The sequence below is a fragment of the Cricetulus griseus genome (genome assembly GCF_003668045.3).
Source record: "Cricetulus griseus strain 17A/GY chromosome 1 unlocalized genomic scaffold, alternate assembly CriGri-PICRH-1.0 chr1_1, whole genome shotgun sequence".
Lineage (NCBI taxonomy): Eukaryota > Metazoa > Chordata > Mammalia > Rodentia > Cricetidae > Cricetulus > Cricetulus griseus.
This window is the reverse complement of record NW_023276807.1, coordinates 24,945,422-24,963,039: the sequence shown is the minus strand read 5'-3', so window position 1 is coordinate 24,963,039 and position 17,618 is coordinate 24,945,422. Positions and strand designations below refer to the sequence as shown.

General features: G+C 44.5%; 1 protein-coding gene across 1 annotated transcript in view; it reads right to left on the bottom strand.

Moving 5' to 3' along the window:
* Positions 1-17,618, bottom strand: part of Tram2 (translocation associated membrane protein 2) — a 74,420-nt gene that overhangs the window by 18,211 nt on the left and 38,591 nt on the right. The gene's annotated exons all lie outside the window — the stretch shown is intronic.

The following is a 17,618-nucleotide window of genomic DNA, read 5'->3' as shown; positions in this document are numbered from 1 at the left end:
AGGGCTACCATGGACAGCCTATGAGCCACTCAAGTGGTGTGCTTTTTATGCTGAAGAAAGTGGAGAAACACCCAAGAACTTGAATTAAAAAGCCAAGTGGTGAAATTTGTATTACAGAAAATGTCCTGAGCAGCAGTGAACAACATCAGGCCTACAATAAGGACAGTGTCAGGAAGCCACCCCAGGATCCAATCTGCAGGAGGAGAGACAGGAAGGGCAGAGAAAGGCAGCCAAGGATGGAAAAAGGATGAGACAAGTGTTAATCCACCCAACAGGGAAGAAGCCACAGAGGAGAAGGGGAGGGGGGGAAGGAAGGTAGAAAGGGAAGGAGAAAGGGAGAGAGAGAGAGAGGGAGAGAGAGAGATTCCCCTATCTCTTCTACCACTGTAGGACTAGGTTCTGTTTCCCTTTTTGCCTCCTTCATAAAGGAGGGACAAGGGAGACAAAACTAGGGCATGTTTTGGAACTACATTAGAACTAGGCACATACAAAGTTTCACCATCAAAGTCACCATTAGGGAAACCAGGGCCCACATCCAACCAAAAGAGCATGGCCTAAAATTAGTGAAATAAGACCAGGGTGGTGGTATATGCATGCTTGCAGTCCTAGGAAATGGTGTCCGGCATCACCGAGCATCAGGGAAATGCACATCAGAACGACCTCCCCACTAGGAAAGCTACAATTAAAGAAAATAAAACGTCTTGCTGGGGATGTGAAGAAATTGGAACCATGTGCTTCGTTGGTGGGAATGTAACTCAGTGCAGCCACTTCAGAAAACTGTATGGAAGTTCTTCAGAAAACTTAAAATAATAATTAGCATGGGGTCCCAGCATTACTGTTGAGCATAAATTCAAACGAATTGAGAACAGGATTTCAGGGCTGGAGATGTCTTACTTGGCAAAGTATTTTGGCATATGGACTTGAGTGCCATCCTCAGAACCTACATGAAAAGCCAGGCATGGTGACATGAGCTTGTAATCCCAGCGCCAGGGAGGTACAAAGGGCCAGATTCCTAGGTCAGCTAATCTAACCCACTTGGCAAGTTCCACACCAACAGCAGACTGTGTCTCAAGCTCCTGAGCAATGATATCCAAAGCTGACCTCTGACCCCAAGCACACTAATAGACACACCCACCTACAAATACATACCCATCCACACACAAAGAAGACAACACTAGAAATACTGTACAAAATCACTTTCAGTGGATAAAAAGTAAATACGAAACATGAAGGAAATCTAGTTCAGACACACTACTCCCCACTCTGAGATTTCTTAATGCATATATGCAAATATTCCCCAATGCAAAGACATCAGTAATATTTACATGTACACGAGCAAAGTGGTATTCAGGATGGCAAAAAAAAAAAAAAGTAGAGAGAAGTCAAGGGTCCATCAATGGATGAATAGACTGACAAAATGTGGTGTGTACACACCCCGAAATATTTCTCATCCTTCAAAGAAAGGAAATACAGAAACATGCTTTAACACTGACATTACATCAGGTAAAATAAGCCAGTCACAAGATGATAAGAAATATTTGATCCCAAGGGTACAGGCTCCCTAGGACTGTCAGATTCGTACAGACAAAAAGGAGAATGCCAGTTGCTCAGGACAGAAAGAGAAAAAAGGGAGAAGTTGTTCAATGGCTATCATTTCAGATTACTTGAGATATTTGTGTAGATTGGTTGAACAATCTATGACCTACTTAGCCTCTAACCCTAACCTTAACATTACTAACTGGTTTACTTAAAAGTAATTAAGATGAGAGGTTTTGTTGTGTTTTGCCACATTAAAACACTACAGAATGGCAGTGGCTTAAGTGGACCCAGGCTGAGGTCAGAAGCAGGGGCTGCATAGTAGGAGCCCACAGAGGGCTTTTTAGAACACAGTGAGCTCTGTGGACTTCCTTAAGGCAGCAGGATGCCCCAGTTGACTTACAAAGATCCACTTCTGGCCATGCACTCACAAGGGTATCAGGGAGGTAGCAGTCTGTCAGTAGCAATGGGTGTCCAGATGGTGGGACACGGACAGAGGCTCTGCTCTAGGATGGGAGTGGAACAATGGGGACAGACAAAGAATGATGAACTGACTGCACGAACAGGTCTCAGGTCCTCTTGAGATTTTACCTGTGTTCGGCAGCCCTCGTTCACTACCTCTGCTTTCTTCAAGGAGCATCGTGCTGTGTAAGAGACCCTTGGGGTCATCTCAGGAGGTGGGCAAGGAGGTGGTTGCAGGGATGTGGACATTTCTTAGCTCTCCAACTTTCTAGAGGCCCAGGCCAGCCTCCAAATGCTACCTTAAGGTCAACCCCACCACATGCCATTCTTGGCTTCATCACTGTCAACAAGCTGTTCCTTTGAGTCACCCTCTTACAATCTTAAGGAACAACATCACACCCAGGTTCTCCGGAGGTACATTGAGTCACATATCACCTCTGTACTTCCTTCCTTATCTACTTCCTGTTCGATTAGAGGAAGGAAAAAAAAAAAAAGTGGTCTGATTCCTATTTTCTATGGCGCTATGGGAACTGGAACTTTGCTCAAACAAACTCATAACCTGACTTTTTAAAAGTATTTTAAAAAGAGTTGTTCACTAACATATCTGAAACAGCTTCCGGGGCTGGAGATGGCACTGAGGTTAAGAGGGCTTGCTGCTCTTTTGAAGGACACAGTTTTGGTTCCAAGAATTGTTTAAAAGAAATCACACAGCTCTTATTATCCAAGTTAGACTGGTCCTTGTGGACCACTGCTCTCATGCAGGTCAGTGTTGCCAGCAGCGACTTACTGTACATTTCTAGCAGGGTAATGTCTTTAGGCTATTAAATCAGTGAAGTGAATGGGCAAGAGTCACAGAGAAATGTCTCCAGGGCCCAGCAAACAAAGTCGTCCTGGTGTGTTAAGTGAATACTCCCTGCATGGAAACCTCCTGCATTTCAACCAAGGAATACGCTCGGACCTAATGTTCTTTCCACATCACCATCTTGGCCTGTCTGTCACGGGTCTACTTTGAGAACATCATTGTAAAGAGAAACATACAGTTAAATGTGGCTAAATGAATGGTGAATGATGGTCATTGTCTGTTTTAGGGGTCCAAGAGGGAGGAGTGGAGAACTGAGCATGTGTTAGGGTGGGGACGACAGGGGAGGCTGCTTCTTTCCCATTGTGGTCACAGGCGAGGCACACCCAGTGTAGACCAATTCCTGGTCTTTTAAAGCAAAGAAATCATCATATTTTACAATCCTGGAGGCTAATTCAAAAAGTTTAGACACTGCATGGGTCAACAGTAAATAAGCCAAAGAAAACGTATCTACAGGAAAACTTCAACCACAAGTTACCAGTTTGTAATCTGCGGCCTGGCTGGCCCCTACCCCTTCCCAATGCCGACATCGTATGGGTTTCTGTGCTGAGAGTTCCCACATTACTTCAGATCTCTTCCGTTATATATAAATCCAGAATATGGACATGAGAAAAATTACAGTGAACAAAATCAAGGGCAATTGGGGTTGGGGATGTGGCACAGAGGTTGAGTATAGATTCTTGAGCCCCAGTGTTGCTGAAAGAGAAAGAAAGGGAGAGGCATGTGGTGGGAGAGAAGGAGAGAGAGAAACAGAGACAGGGAGAGATAGAGACAGACAGACAGACAGACAGACAGACAGACAGACAGACAAACATACACACACACACAGCATTAAAAGAAAAGGAAAGAAAGACATTAAATAACCACCAAATGTTTTCAGTTCTCAGACACACCGTCATCTTGCCAGAATGTAAAAAAGCTTCAGGAACTCAGATGAAAGATCAAAAATCAGCAGAAAAATGGACAAAGTGTATGAACAGACAGTTCACAGAAAAAGGAAACAGCCAGTTCTTATGCATTGAAAATGATGTCTAGTTTTACTCAGAAGAGAAATCTAAATGAAAACCATACTGAGATACCACTTCATACCTGATCAGATGGGCAAAAATTTCAAGCCCAACAATACAGACCTGCTGAGGCTGTGGGGAAATCTCTGTCTTGCACAATAGACAGAGTATGGTGGGAGTATGGAATAGTACCATCTTCATGCAGGGTCATTTGGCCATTTCTGTTGAGGTTACAAAGGTACTGACTCTTTGATACAACAATTCCACTTCTGGGGACCTACCCTTTAGTTAGTACTTGCCCCATGGTAGGCATGGCATATGCCCCCTGGTTATAAACCAGGGAGCTGCTTTCAAGAGTATGACACTGCAATGTTCTCATCTATAGGAAACAAAACATAGAGTGAGTGTCCTTAATACAGAAATACGAAAATCTAAAAAAATTTAAATATGGACATGAAGCCAGGTTTGGAAAATTCCATGCCTATGCTCAGTGAGACTAGAAATACTGTACAGAATCACTTTCAGAGAATGAAAGGTAAATATGAAACATAAACATGTCTAGTTCAGACATGGGTCCCTTCCTGAAATTCCTTAATACATGCATGCAAATATTCCTCAGTCCAAAGACACTGAAAATCTGAAACACTCTGGCTCCAAGTATTTAGAGCAAGAGAGGCTCAACCTGCAATGCATCAAGGTTGCTAAAGAAAGAGCGGCAAAGGCTATACTTTGAGGCGTCCTTGCAAAGAGATAAGGTGGTACCCTTTTCACCTCATTGCTTTATCTCTGGCCATATGTGACAGAGTTGAAAGCTCACATCTAGAACTGCCATTTGCCATCATGTATCTGAGTCTCTCTGACTCAAGTTACCCACGTGGACAGTGAGAATAAAGCAAACTGCCTGCTGGGTCTGGTGGTGCATGCCTGCCATCTCAGCCCTGGGAGATAGAGGCAGGAGGAACAAAGGAATTCGGGGCCCACGTGGGACATGAGACCTCGTCTCCACCCTGTCCAGCAATAAATAAAATAGGTGAGATGGATCAGGAGGTAAAGGTGAGAACTGACTCCTGCAAGTAGTACTCTGGGCTCTACACATGCAACATGGCACCCTCCCCGGCAACAAATAAATGAATGAAATGTTAGGGCCGATGGGGTGGTAGCGCAGTGGTTAGAGCACATGCTGCTCCTGCAGGACGCCCACCTTTGGCTGCCATACCCACACCAGCTGGTTCACAACCACCTAAACTCCAGCTCCAGGGGCTTTGACACCCTCTTCTGGACTTCCTGGGCACTCACATGTACATACCCCCACCCCACCTCTCACAGAGCCACAAAATTAATGTTAAAAAAAACCCTGAAAATAAAATAAAACTATCCTTTACCACAAAGTTCTACGAATAAAATAGACGAGTAACTTATAAAACTGGAAAGTGTTGTGCAAACAGATGGAACTATTATCACTACTTCCTGCAGAAAAAAAGATGAGCAGAACAGTCCTATGTACTCGTTTAGAATAAATACCACAAATAGCAATTATAAGCCCTTTATTAGCAAGGTACTATACCAATCATGTTTGGTAAATGACATCATTTATGCCTTGCTTTAATCCCGAGTATTATCCCTGTTTACTGACATGGCAGCTGTGGCTCAGGGTCAGCAGGAACTCTACTCAAATGATCTGTCGCTAGAGTGGGCCTTGGCCATAGAAGCCTGGGGCCAAACTCATCCTCTCTCTCCTCACTAGGTCTCTCTGCTTCCCAACTGCCCTTCAAATGCCAGAGGTACAGTGCGTTCCTTAAGTCTTGAAGGCTTAATCTACTCCCTGAGATGGCAGGAGAGACGAGGCTCTAGAATATATGCAGGGATACGCACACAGCCTTCAGGAGCAGGGTTCTGACCTCCACTAATGCCTCAGCATCTCTGGCCCCCCAACATAGAAGACAAAAGATGACGTCATTGATATCTTTGATGTCATTGATATCTTAATTATAGGCACCAATATGATTCACAGAGTGAACGTGTACACATACCCATGTATATGTGTATACACATATACACACAGTTGTTGGTTAAACTGTGCCCCCCACCTCCAAAAATTATGTTGGAGCCCCCAGAACCTCACAATAATAGTTTATTTGGAATAGGATCTATACAGGGGTAAGAAGTTAAAATGAGTTCATTAGGGTGGGGACTCATTTCAATATGATTTGTGTCCTTAAACACCTGAGAAACAAGGACACAGAGACAGACAAAGAGGAGGAAGACAACATAAACAGGCATAGAGGTGGCAGCCATCCACGAGCCAACGAGAAGGGCTCTCTTTCCCTGACAGGGGCAGATGGAACCGCCACTGATGGTGGCATGGATTCAGATTTCTAGCCCCCAGAATTGGGCCTTGTGGTATTTTGTAACCATGACCTTAAGAAACACATTCTCTTTCTATACAAGGGTCCAGAAGGAAAGACCTGGCCTCTTAGTCTGTGTTTTGGAATTGATTGTCTTCCACCTGAGAGCAACGTAGGAAGACAAAGACTGTTTTCTATAGCATAAAAAGAAGCAGCGAAGGTGAGAGAAGACTATGGAGCATTCAGGAGTAGAAGGTCACGGCTTCTGGATTGTCTCTTTGAAGAGCCAGCCCCTTTCTGTAAGGCTGCAAGGAAATCTATCAAGGCTTCTTATGTGTCAGACACATACTTCTGATCCTTCTGATTCACAGCCTCTGGCTTCTAATGACACACCCTGGACACGACACACCATCTAGTAGGCTGTCATGCTGCAGAAGTACAGCTGTAAGTACAGCTGGTGGACGCACAGACTTGAGGAAAAAGTCGCCAAGAGTCAGGAAGAAAAAAAAAACAAAACCACTTCTCGAGAACCACATGAAACAGCAGCAACAACAAAAAGAAGGGTTTTTCTTTACATTTTAAATTGAAAAAGTTAATTCAGGGCTCTCACTTATACGACAGTAACAATCTCAACAAACTAGCTAATGGAAGGACAGAAAAATTATTGTTGTAAAAAACGACTGACTAGAAGAAAATACCCCCAGCTAGACAGCATAAGAAAACACAAGAAAGTTCCAATCCAGAGACATGGAGAAATGAAGATCACCATAACAAAATTATGTCAAACTGAGCAGTGCGGGTCGGGGCCAGAGGGGTATGGAAAGGAAGGAAATAGTCAAATACCAGTGTCCCATCCATCTCAAGTGTCAAGCCGGTTGACAACCCAGCGGTACAGAGACTCTGCTAACCCTGCACAAGTGCCACACTGAATGGCATAGACCAGTTCTTCTCAACCTTTAGGTGTCAAATGACCCTTTCGCTAAGGTGACATGTCAGATATTTGCATTATGATTCATAACAGTAGCAAAATTACAGTTATGAAGTAGCAATGAAATACTTCTATGGCTGGGGGTCACCACAATGTGCCTGGACCCAGAAACTGTCACAGCATGAGGAAGGTTGAGAGCCACTGGCACTGGCATGGACTCTCTAGGCTGTAAATAGGAACTGGATGGAGTCAAGCCCCTGCTGCAGGGTGATGCATCCGCATCTGCGTGGACACGTTCAGTTTCTGAAGCGTCGTGAAGCTTAGGCTTTGCTCCATCTTCTAAACAGTTGTTTTGCTTGCTAAATTTTAGTTATTGAGATGAAAATCAAGTCCAGACTTGACCATAATTCCTGGGAGGAGGCTTCCCATAACTGACACAATGAGGGACTTGCTTTAGTTTTCTCTTCATCCAGAGGGACCCTGAGCCAAAAGTGGTCTTGATAGCCATTTAGTATGAGGTGAGAACAAAGCCAGCTCCCCGTCTCACAAGTTGGCATCTCCATATAACAAACCCAGTCTTTCCACAGCTTCCTGGCCCTAGTGCTGTATGACATACAGACAGCCCAACCTCTCTCTGTCCTTCCTGGTCATCCTTGAGAACATCAATCAACTCCCTGGGCCCATTTCCACCCATTGTAAAATGATCAGGCCACTCCCAGTCTCTCACAGCTGTAAGGGTCACAGGTCTGGGTTGGAGAGTGTTCACTGTAAGCAGCTTCCATCTCCAGAGCCACTGCTGCCCACCTGTCCTTCCCTTTTTTGTTCTCTCTGAGCTCATCTTACCAGAGGGGCTCGGTTTGATATGTGATGCCAATCTTTCAAGTGTACGACACAGGCAGGAGACAGTACTAATGCTGGCTGGCCAGGAGAGAAAACAAGAGTCATTCAGATGCTCCCACAAAAGACTTGGGCTGAGGCTGTTTTCAGGGGCGGTATGTCTCATCCCAGAAAGGGCTAGAAAACAATGGTCAAGCTACGGTAAGAGGTTCCCAGGCTTTCTACCTCTTCCTGCTGCTGCAAAACACAACATGGTAGGTACTAATGGTCAAACCAACAAAAATGGACAGAATGAGAGGATCGATCTATCACCTTAGCCGTTGTAAAATAAACCCCCTTCTGGAAGACATCCTTCCCATACCAACCTTGAAGTTCTTTGTGTAGAGCAACAGGCAGGCCCAGGACCCTCAAAGCTACCAGGACTCTCTTATCCTATCTTAGTTAGGGTTTCTAGTGCTGTGACTAAAAACCATAACCAAAAGCAACTTGGGGAGCAAAGGGTTTATTTTGCTTACATTTCCACATCACTGTTCATTGTCAAAGAAAGTCAGGGCAGAAACTCAAAGCAGGAACCTGGAGGCAAGAACTGATGCAGAGGCCATGGGGCAGGGCTGGGCAGTGTGTGTGTGTGTGTGTGTGTGTGTGTGTGTGTGCTTTCTGGCTTGCTCCTCATGACTTGCTCAGCCTGCTTTGTTACAGTACTCAGGACCATCAAGCCCAGGGGTGGCAGCAGTACAATGACCTGGGCCATCCCACATTAATCATTAATTAAGAAAGTGCCCCCAAAAGCTTGCCCACAGCCCTATCTTATAGAAGCAATTTCTCAATTGAGGTTCCCTCCTCTTAGATGACTCTAGCCTGTGTCAAGTTGACATAAAAACTAGCCTGCATATACACTATACCACAAATATGTTCACAACTTCTGGGGAGCTGTAGTCCTGCATTAAAACACAAATCTACTTAGTTATACTCCCCACCTCTGCCACTCCACCCCCACCAAATAGTTACAGCATGGTGGTTCCAATGAGAATGGCCCCCACAGGCTCATATGTATGTAAATGCTTAGTCTCCAGTTGGTAGAATTGTTTGGAAAGGATTAGGAGGCATGGCCTTGTTGGAGGAGGTGTGTCACTGGGAGTGGGCTTTGAGGTTCCAAAAGCCCAAGCCATTCCCAGTCAGCTCTTTCTCAGCCATGTGCTTGTGGATCAGAGTAAGCCCTCAGCTACCGCTTTAGCACCATGCCTGCCTGCTGCCATATTCTCACCATGAACTCCAATCCTCTAAAACTGTAAGCAAGTCCGCCCCCCCCCCCAGGGGACCAGCTTCCCTTTTGGCAGCCATAACGGCTGAACACGTGCTTCTATGACCTTGTCCTAGACACTAGAAAGTCAGATGCCTGCCTCGAGACAAGGAACCAATCAGAAGTTAGCTGGTGGCGCTATGCTTTATGACCCTGGGTGTGCTTTACGGACAAGCGCACAGCAATGACATAGAGAACATAGCAACCACCCTGGGAGGGCCTATGGGCCATAACAACCAGTTGACCAATCAACACAGGGCAAGCCCTCCAAGCCTGGAGGCACACCAATCGTGAGCCTGTGCGTACCCCTAGACACTCCCCTTATGCTGTCCTATAAGATCTCTTGGGAGGCCCTAGGAGCCGTCTTTTCTAGCCATCCACCATGGCGGGTGGGTGAAAGACCCGAGCTAACATGGGGTTAGCTCGTTAAATTACAATAAAGCCTCGTGCAGTTTGCAGCAAGCTCTCGAATCTGCCTGGTGATTGGGGTGACCGCAGTGGTGGCCTGGGATCCCGATACCTGAATTTTCCTGGGGTCTAACACCCCCCCCAAAAAAAACTTCTTGGTCATGGGGTCATGGTGTCTCTTCACAGCAATAGGGAAGTAACTAAGATAGGAAAAACCAAAACTGAAACAGACAAGGAAGATACAAATGAGTGACCAGACGTAGAGGCTGTCCTTATCTTACCTTTGAGAGCACAGGAGCATTTGAAAGACTACCTACAGCTCTTCACCTGCAACATTTACTCTTGACTTATTCAACTTTAGTGGGCACAGACTCCTCCCCAGTTTTCACAGGGGATCTAGCTACAGATGGATGCTACTATAGAAGAAGGCCCAGAAGTCTGCATTTCTAATGAGTCCCCAGGTCATGCTAACGATCTTGACTCACAGAAAATGTATGTTTCAAATACTTAAGGGGACCTCAAGTTGAGTAAATGACCATCAGTACCATTTTGCAAAGGATGGGTGTGCCCAGATGTTAAAAAACAAAACAAACTCTATTATTTCCTGGCCCCTTATAATCTATATATTTCTGACCACGATGCCATATACTTTGTGAAATTCTAAAGAGAAAGTCAAACTCAGTGTCTAGTGAAGTTAAGACCAGAAAACAAAACAAAACTCCAGGCCATGAGTTAGATTTGAATTTCATATAAATATTGATTGATTATTGCTGGGTGTGGTGACATATGTCTGTAATCTCAACACCTGGAAGGTTGAGACCAGAGGATTCCTGTGAGTTTGAGCCAGCCTTGACTACAGGGTGATCAGATACGAGGTCAGCCAAGTCCACCTAACAAGACCCCATTTCCACAAAACAAAACCACTTTAATTTCCTGTAATCATATTTTCTATATCTGTGTTTCATGCATTACTTGAGCAATATTTTTAAAATGTGTTTATGTGAAATCCAAATAGTCCTAGCTTTTGTGTTTGCAAACTCTGGCAACCCCGACAGGATGCCAAACAGAAGTAGCAAGAGCAGGGATTTGGTTTTGGGGGGAGGAGGGGACTTCCTGTTTTATCACTGTTGTCAACCTTAAGGTCAACCTTCAGGATGTCACCATGACAGGCACTGCAGCCTCTCCCAGTCACAGTTGTGGTCACTTCTTCAGGAGCCTCATTTGCTCATCACAATGCAACAAAACCACCAATTTGCAGCTAGTCTACCTAGCAACTGGAATGTGGACTGGGCTAATTTGTGTCTCTCCTAGAATTCATATTTATATATACTAGCTCCCGGCACGCTAGACCTCATTTGAAAACAGGCTCTTTACCCGTGTCTTCACATCATCAAGATGATGCCACGGTGGACTAGGGGAATTTGACAGAGACTGATAAGCATAGGAGGGAATGGCAGGTGAAAGAGATGCGGAAAGAAGCTGGGAGCAGATCTTCCTCGTGCCTTCAGAGTCCCACGGATCTCACCTGTAAAGACTCCAAACTGAGAGAAAACAAGTGATTGGTGGTTAGGCTGCTAGATTTACTCAGGATGAGAAGAGTAGGATTCTTGAAGCTGGAGACAAGAGAGTAGAAAAGAACAAAAACAAAAACAACAAAAACAAAAACAACAACAACAACAAAAACAAAAACAAAAACAAAAACAAAAGAAAACCAGAGCAGCAGGGAAGACCGGTCAACAAAGAGCCTCTTCAACATCTAGGATGTGCTGAGTTCCTTAAAATCCCAGCCAGGAAGAGCCAGGGAGTCTGGTAGCTCACATCCATTCCCCCCAGCACCTGCGAGGCTGAGGAGTTGGTTCAATGGCGTGGGGAAGAGCAAGGCTCCAGGATTGCCATGAGCACAACGACACTGAAGGAACCAGCTTCCCTTTTGGCAGCCATAACAGCCGAACACGTGCTTGCCATAGACCTGCCTTGGTCACTTAGAGGTCAGATGCCTGTCTCGTGACAAGGAACCCATCAGAAGTTAGTCACTAGAAAGTCGGATGCCTGTCTCGTGACAAGGAACCAATCGGAAGTTAGCTGGTGGCTCTATGCTTTACGACCCTGGGTGTGCTTTACGGACAAGCGCACAGCAATGACGTAGAGAGCATAGCAACCACCCTGGGAGGGCCTATGGGCCATAACAACCAGTTGACCAATCAACACAGGGCAAGCCCTCCAAGCCTGGAGGCACACCAATCGTGAGCCTGTGCATAAGCCTGTGCGTACCCCTAGACATTCCCCTTACGCTGCCCTATAAGATCTTTTGGGAGACCCTAGGAGTCGTCTTTTCTAGCCATCCGCCATGGCGGGTGGGTGAAAGACCCGAGCTAACATGGGGTTAGCTCGTTAAATTACAATAAAGCCTCGTGCAGTTTGCAGCAAGCTCTCGAATCTGCCTGGTGAGTGGGGTGACCGCGAACCTGGCCTGGGACCCCGGATACTTGAGTTTTCGGGGGTCTAACACACCACTTTACCAAAATCCAATTATAAACACTGACTCGTGAGATATATGTTATAAAGAAGAGATTTCAGAAGGCAGAGTTTACTCTGGTTCTACCCTCCCCTCATCCACCCCCCCCCAAAAAAAAGGAAAAGAAAAAAATGATAGATTTCTAAGCACTTCTAACCCTAAGGAGATTTGTGAGGAGGGATTTAGAAATCATAAAACCTTAACAAACCTATTATTGTAAAATGTTTTTTGTGCCACGAGAAGTTTGTTTTCCTGCAAACCAGGCAAATAGGTATTATCATACTGGCTTGGTCACCACGGGTGCTCAAAAAAATGGGAAGCAGGCTATTCTGATTTCACTATCTCCCTCGAATTTTGCTTGTCACATTTCAAAAAGCCCCAAATAGTAAGATTTCTATGACTGACAGACAAATGAACCATTCCTTCCCTTTCTAGAATCACTGAAACCCTCCGTCTGGCAGGCACTCTAATGGACCTTCCCCAGGGCACACAGACTAGAAGGGCTTTCCAGGAGCAGAGTTTAATATTTACATCTTGGAAGATGCCAACTCCTGGCTGCTCTGGGCTCCCCAACTACACTACACCCTAGGCATTTGTTTCTCACTTGAGAGTTTCTACACACATGTGGATCCCTCAGGTAGGACTGTCCTGTCTTATGTTCACAACTGCTTGTTATCCAACCCCTCTATAAAGTCAGCGTTTTGGATGGATACATCACCAGGCTTTTATTTTTTTCTTCACCTCATAGCTCTGTGTATTTCCCACACCACCCTATTGTAATTAAAATTATCTGCTTATTTGTTATCTATATCTCCCTTAGACTGTTTTACAACCAGGACCAGCACACAAGAGATGCAGAAATATTTGTCTAGAGTGAGCAATTAACTAATTAAACTAATGAATGCATGAGTGTGGCACACTCCCCAGATTCAATAGCAAGTTTTTTATGCCCAACGTCTCTAACTTGGGCATAGCCTGAAACAGTCTACCCTTGTCATCCTGACTGTGAAATGGATGTTTAAGGCATTGCTTAATGTCTAGTTTCTCTAAGGAGTTAAAAGGATGCCTTAGGCACATGCATGTTCAATTTTATTACTTTTGTGTTGTCACAGCAATACCTGACAGGAACAACTTTAAAAGCCAGTTGTGTTGGCGCCTACCTGCAACCCCCAACACCAGAAAGGCAGAGAAAGGAGGATGACCACAAGTTCAAGGCTTACTGAGTCCATTCAGTTCCAGCTCAGTCAGGGCTACATAGCCTAACCTTGTCTCAAATTAATGGTCAGAGTGGGAGAAAGTCTTTGCCAACTATGCATTATTAGACAGGAGATTGATATGTAGAATAAATAAAGAACCACAAAAATTAAACATTCAACTCCACCCCAACCTTCCAATCAGAAATGGGCTCATGAACTAAACAGACAGTTCTCAAAGGTAGAATCACAAAAGGAAAAAAAGGTGAAAAAATGTTCAACATCCTGAGCCACCAAAGAAATGCAAATTAAAACTGATTTGAGACCCCACCACTTCAAACCAGTCAGAATCAGAATGGCTAGCATTAAGAAAACAAACAATAGGGCTGGAGAGATGGCTCAGAGGTTAAGAGCACTGACTGCTCTTCCAAAGGTCCTGAGTTCAATTCCCAGCAACCACATGGTGGCTGACAACTATCTAATATGAGATCTGGTGCCCTCTTCTGGTGTGCAGATATACATGGAAGCAGAATGTTGTATATATAACAAATAAATAAAATCTTTAAAAATAAAAAAGAAAACAAATGAGTACAAATGCTGGCAAGGATGTAGTCGGATGTGTTGGTGGGAACGTAAACCCATGCAGCCACTGTGGAAGCACACATTCAAAGGACTCCATGCCAGCATCCCACACAGACAATGGCACATGCATGTTAAATTGCTGCCCTATTCTCCATAGCTAAGAAATGCAATCAGCACAGATGTCCATCAACAGACATGTGGGTAAAGTAATGGTGGCATTTTATTTAGCCATAAAAACAAATGAAATCAGGATATTTACAATAAAATGGACAGAGCTGAAGACTATGTTAAATAAAATAAGACAGGCCAGGTGCACACCTTTAATTCCAGCACTTGGGAAGCACAGGCAGACGGATCTCTCTAAGTTCCTGGCCAGCCTGGTCTATGAATTAGGTTATGGGACAGCCAGGACTGCTACACACAGAGAAACCCTGTCTTGAAAAAAAACAAAAACCAAAAAAAATTTAAAAAATTAAATACAACAAGACAATTTTGAGGTATCTATATTTAAACGCGCGCTCGTGTGTGTGTGTGTGTGTGTGTGTGTGTGTGTGGTGAAAATAGAAAGAAGAGGTAATGTTAACACCTGTTCCAGGAAAGCAAAGGGTGTCTGTGTAGAGAAAGGAGGAGATGGAGAAAAGGAAGGCATGGCATGGGTGAAGACCATGGAGAGAGGGCTAAGTGAGAACAAAGAGTAATGACACAAATGTATGATAATGCTAATGAAACCCATTATAAGCTAGTTTTAAAAATAATAGTTAGGGCTAGAGAGATGGCTCAGGGATTAAAAGTATGGGTGGCTCCTCCAGGAGACCCAGGTTGGATTCCCAGCACCCACATGGCAGCTCACAACTGTCTGTAATTCCTGTTTCAGGGACTCCAGTGGTGTCTTGCTTCTAAGAACAATGCACACACATGGTACACACACATACATGCAGGCAAAACACCCATCCACATAAAATAATACTTTTGTTTTTATTAGGAGAGAAAGAGAAAAGCGGAGGAAGTAGTTCCAGTGTGGCTGGCAGTTATGTGACATCGTCGTGGAGCAACATTTCTTTCATTTTACATTTTGTCATTCTGAGAAGTGATGTTATCTTACAGTTCAATAGGGTAAATGGAATGCCTAAAATTGTGAATGACTTTCAGGAGAGAAGGAAGAGGAAAAATGAAATGCTCCCAACCAAGCTAGCTTCATTAAGAGCTCTCTTCCAGTGGAAGAAAGGAACAGGGTGGAAGAGAGGGGAGTGGAGGGGGTGAAAGAAGGAAGGGTGAATTAGTTGCTTACTTTTAAGGTTTTCTAAATTTCAGACTGCAACAGTATTATCACATGGGGAAGATCCATGACATTCTAATAGCAAAACAGCAAGGTATGAATTTGTATTTAAAAATTGAAGGGACCAGCTCCCCATTTCGGCAGCCATAACATCCGAAACACGTACTTGCCATGACCTTGCCTTGGTCACTAGATCAGATGCATGCCTCCTGGCAAGGAACCAATCAGAAGTTAGCTGGTGGCACTATGCTTTACGGCTCTGGGTGTGCTTTACGGACAAGTGCACAGCAATGACGTGCAGAGTATAGCAACCACCCTGGGATGGCCTCTGGGCCATAACCACCAGTTGACCAATCAACACAGGACAAGCCTGGAGGCACACCAATCCTGAGCCTGTGCGTACCCCCAGACACTCCCCTTACGCTGCCCTATAAAATCTCTATGCAGATGCTTCGAGCTGTCTTTCCTAGCCATCCACCATGGCAGATGGATGAAAGACCCGAGCTAACATGGAGATTCTGGGGGCCTGAGCTCCCGGGGGTCTTTCAAAATATTTTAACTAAAGTTCTTGCTGAGTGATGGGGTCATATGTGATCATTATCTTCTTGTCTATACTGTATACATTTCTCTAAGAGTTATGTAATGCTTGTGTAAATGCATGGGGAGCAGAGTGAATGTTCATTTAAATTTTAAACCTGTACCCAAAGGTTAAGTAATATATGGTTCTACAACGGGGTGTGGTGATTCACTTGGAAAGCTGAGCCAGAGGACTGCCTTCAGTTCAAGGCCAGCCTAGCTTGATACTATGTGAGACACTGTCACAAAAATCTAAACACACACATACACACACACACACACACACACACATACACACACACACACACACACACACACACACACACACACTATGCATATAATGTACCTATGGCAACAAATTCACAGAGAAAAGAAAACAGTGGTTGCTATAGGGAGTTATTGTTTAATGATTAAAAGTTCAGTTTTGCAAGATGAGAAGCATTCTTGATATGGAAAGTAGCACAATGTGGATGTACTTAGTACACTCATACTATGCATTTAAAAATGGATGCTGTAATAAATTTGGGCTAGATACAGTGGAACATGCCCAGCTACTAGGGAAACATTTTACCACATTTTAAAAACTACTTATTTCAATTTTGTTCACTTGTAAGTACAACTGGTTCTAAGAGTATCTCACAACTGACGGGTGACAGGAGTGAAAGAACCCCACCGTTGATCTTGGGCCACATGGCACTGAGCAACAGAACTCATTGTGCCCACCAGTACTAAAGCGTGCACTAGAATGCACGTGTGTCTAGCCACAGAATTTCCTGGTTCCCCAGGCTGAGAGATGCTCTCAAGTTTCCCTTCCCACAGAAAAGACCATTCTTCCTCTCTTACCACAATATTCTCAGTTTGACTCTCCAAAAAAAGGGAACCCAGAAGCAAGGATTCTCTCAGTGTCTGACTACACTGGCTGCAGGGATAAGCTCAGGCAAAACTCGTGGCTACACCTTCATGGGCCAAAGAGTCATGCACTTCCTGCCACCAAATCCTTGAGGGGTACCTGGTGGAGCCAGGTAAAGGGCTCTTATATAAAAGTCAAGAACTAGACTTGGCAAGCAAAACTCCCTTCTTCCTTCACTAATGGGGGGGCTCTTAGTATTTTACAACTGAGAGGGAGTAAACCTGATTCCTAGGCTGAGACCCCACAACCCTAAGGCTGCAGAAACATGGCCCCAAAGCTGAACCTGGCCAGCAGATGTATTGACCTGCTTCTGTGGACTTTCTTGCATTTTGACTTTCTGTGGCATTCACAAAATCAGCTGCCAACATTTAAAAAGAGAGGTGTTTATATACAGGAAGACATATTTTCTGATTCTCTTGGGATAAAAATTATCAAGAGACATGATGTCAGCTATTATGATGACTTCACTTGATTGTGTACTTGAATGGATTGAGAATGCCTGGAGATTAGGAGAGCGTGGCTCTGGTGTGTCGGTCTGATGTCAGAACATGAGGACTCAGACCTATTCACGTGATGAACCCTTGATATGGCCGTCATGCGATGGTATCAATGGGAAATGACAGGATGAACAGAAGCTTTCCTGGAAGAGGTAGATTTCCCTGTCTGCACCCTTGCAGGTATCTTGCCCTGGCCCCTTTCCTGTATCCACCCCTTTTCTGCTCCCTTTATGCAACAGGCTGAATAGCTCTTCCCTGCCACATGCTTCTGCCACACAGAACCATGCCGTCACAATAGGAACCCCCTGAAACTGTGAGCTCAAATAAACCTTTTGTTCTTCAGGTTGTTTCTGTTAGGTATTTGGTCCCAGTGATGATGAAAGCAAC